The sequence below is a fragment of the Heloderma suspectum genome, chromosome 16 (genome assembly GCF_057233095.1).
Source record: "Heloderma suspectum isolate Gila_16-S chromosome 16, 16-S_ref, whole genome shotgun sequence".
In the NCBI taxonomy this organism is placed as follows: Eukaryota; Metazoa; Chordata; class Lepidosauria; order Squamata; family Helodermatidae; genus Heloderma; species Heloderma suspectum.
The window spans coordinates 21182106-21185586 of NC_139473.1; positions in this window are offsets into that span (position 1 = coordinate 21182106).

Below are 3481 nucleotides of genomic sequence, written 5' to 3' on the forward strand. Positions count from 1 at the left end.
GGGATCCATGAAGGGGATTTTGTTCTGTGGGAATTCCCAAAGGCCAGAACAAATTTGTTAGTCCTTAAGGTGTCCTAAGACTCTTCGTTGTCTTTGCAGCAACAGACTTAACACGGCTGCTAGGCCTCTGCGAATTGTTTTTTTACCGGTAGCCCTTGACAGGCAGAAGTTCATCAGCGGCCCCCTGGGAAAGAAGATGGCGTGAGGGAGAAGCATAAGAACATAAAGAGCCCAGCTGGATCAGACCAAGGGCCCATCTAGTCCAGCGTTCTGTGCACAGAGTGGCCAACCTGCTGCCCGCAAGAAACCCACAAGCAGGACACGAGTGCACCAGCGCCCTCCCACCCATGTTCCCCAGCAACTGGTGTACATAGACTCACTGCCTCTGATACTGGAGGTGGCATCTAGCCATGAGGACTAGTAACCACTGACAGACTTAACCTCCATGAATTTGCCTAATCCCCTTTGAAAGCCATCCAAATTGGTGGCCATCACTACATCTTGTGGAAGCGAATTCCATAGTTCAACTCTGCTGTGTAAAGAATTCCTTCCTTTTATCTGTCCTGAATCTCCCACAGATCAGCTTCATGGGATGACCCCGTTGGGTTCCAGTATTATGACAGAGGGAGAAAAATGTCTCTCCATCCACTTTCTCCACACACTGCATAATTTTGTACACCTCTATCATGTCTCCCCTTACTCGCCTTTTCTCCAAGCTAAACAACCCCAACTGAAGAAACATCAGGCCTGCTCCATTTGTACTGCGTCCCTCCGCCCAGCCCCAGGAGATGAGAGGGGAAGCAGGGCCATTCCACCAGCCCTGCCGAAAGTCTGCGCAATTTTTTCTCTTCCCTCCTCATCCCTTTTTCCTTCTATGTCATGTCCTTTTTTTTAGATTGTAAGCCTGCGGGCAGAGACTGCCTTTTTTGCTGGTTATACGTAAGCCACTCCAGGAGTCTTTTTCAGCTGAGGAGGGAGGTAAAATTACTTTAAAGCGCAATCCTATGCATGTTTTGACAGGAAAAAGTCATACAACTCTCAGCATTTCCGAGCAAGCCTTGCTCGGGAATGCTGGGCGTTGCAGGGCTTTTTCTGTTGAAACATGCATAGGATTGCACCCTTAGAAACATATTGAGCAGCTGAAACTTTCCACGGCAATGGTCTGAAGGTGGGAAACTTCCTCTGATGAGTTTTAGCCATATAGGTCTGGTCTTGAAAGTGCCTACCAAGGAGGGAGACAAGTCGAGACGCAACAGAGGACTGGAAGCTGTTCTGGACCTTTCACGCTTGTGCACAAACAGGGGTGCCAACTCCCCCCCCCCTGGAGGGAGGGCTCCTGAGTCTTTTAATTTGAAGAAATCCAGCAGGTTTCCCCCAGGCTCTATACATGTAGACATGTGGATACTTTTGATGTATCAGGCAATTCAATGGAAACGTACAGCAGCCCAGCCAGGGGGAAAAACAGCTGGCAACAACTTTGGGAGACATTGCAATAACATACAAATTGCCTTAGTCCAGCAGCATTATGCTCCTCTTTTAAGTAAATTGTTGGTCTGGAAAGCATTTAAATTGCTGCTGTTTCGATGCAAGGTGTTATATATTGGATGGTTTGTGCATTTTATGTATTGAATTGTATTTTAATTGTGAATGCCTAAAAAGCTGACTACAAATACCTAAATTAATTAATCCTGTAAATGTAAAGAAAGAAAGAAAAAGCAACATCATTACTGATTTATTTTGTACCGATGGTGTTGCTACAACACACCTTTTTCAAGAGAACATTTCTCCTTCCTACCACTAGAGGCTGCCCTGGGCAGTCTTCTTGCTGAATTTTATAAATTATTTGGCACTGTCCCCAACCCAGATGTCTTGGACTGCAATTCCCATGCTGGCTGGGGATTATGGGAATTGCAGTCCTTTGGGAGGGCACCAGATTGGGGAAGGCTGTTCTAGATCAGACTTTCCCTTTAGCAATCCAGCAGGGCAGTGCTAGGCAAGAGGCACAAAAATACTATTACTAATTGTAATATTTTATACCAGGAGCGTAGGGGCCGTGTACATAAGGCTGTTTATATTGTGTCCTCACAACAACCCATGTGGGTAGGCTAAGCTAGAAAATAGTTACTGGGTTTCCTGGCTTTGCACCCAGGCTTCCCTGATTGAAATCTAACACACTCGCTTGCTAGATGAAGCTGATAAATGTCAAATTATTCATTGCATCAAGGAAGTACATCCTTTCCTCTTCCCTGCTCATCCTTTTTTCCTTGTATGTTATGTGTTTTTAGACTATAAGCCTGCAGGTGGAGAATTTCTTGTTTTACCAATTCCACATAAGACACTCCAGAAGCCTTTTTGGCTAAGAAATGGGATAAAAAATACTTTAAATGAATAAGTGTTGAGATATGATAGCACTCTTCAAGTAATTGAAAGGTTCTCACAGACAGGAAGGCCAGGATCTCTTCTCCATCATCCCAGAGTGCAGGACACAGAAGAATCGGCTCAAGTTACAAAACTTCCTGTCAGAGCAATAGGACAATGGAACCCATTCCCTAGGGAGGTGGGGGGCTCTCCCCCACTGGGAGGCATTCAAGATGAGGCTGGACAGCCACCTGTCCAGGATGCTCTGACTTGCATTGAGCAGGGGGTTGGACTTGATGGTCTTGTAGGCCCCTTCCAGCCCTACTATTCTATGATTCTGATTTAGAGTTCCTGGATTTTTAATAACTGGGCAAAAAAGTGAGGTGTTTTTTTCCCCCAAAGTCCCCAAAAGGAAAACATTTTGAAGCTTTGATCTGCCCCCCGCCCCCTCCTATCCGAAGGACAGTCTGCTCCCATATGAAATGGCTGTTCTTTAGGATCTGCTTCACGAGGCCCTACTCTGGGTGCCAGTATCTTCAGAGGCAAGGTAGCAACACAGCCTTCTCAGTGGAGGTAGCAGTGTAAGCTGGTAGCACCAATGTCAGTGTGCTGGTGAATCCACTCTGGGTTTCAGTCAGAACCCTAAAGGAGCTCTTTCACAGTTCTGACTGATTCTGACAAAAACCCAGAGTGGATTCATCACCCCACCGATATTGGAAGCACCAGCCTCCACTCGGTGGCACCGCAGTTGTGGAATGCCCTCACTGGACATACTTCCGTGCTGCCAACTTTGCCTCTATGCAGTGCCAAAAAGATGATATTTTACTCTCGTGTGCCTTATAATGAACAATTCTTATACCTTTGTTTTCCTCCCGTTTGTACAGCTCACTTATTGTTCCTCCTAGCAGTGTTCGAATTTTTAAAATATTTTGGTAATCTTGTATTGTTTTAATGTTAAGTGTCCATGTTTTAAACATTATTCTTGTTTTCCGCCTTGAATGCCTTGTTGATCTGCAGGACAGAAGTTTGAAGAATAACTCTCTGACCACCCCTTTCCCGTTTTTTTTTCCCAGACTGTGGATCACCTCGCCTGGGTAATTCAAGCTAAGAAAAAACAAACCCT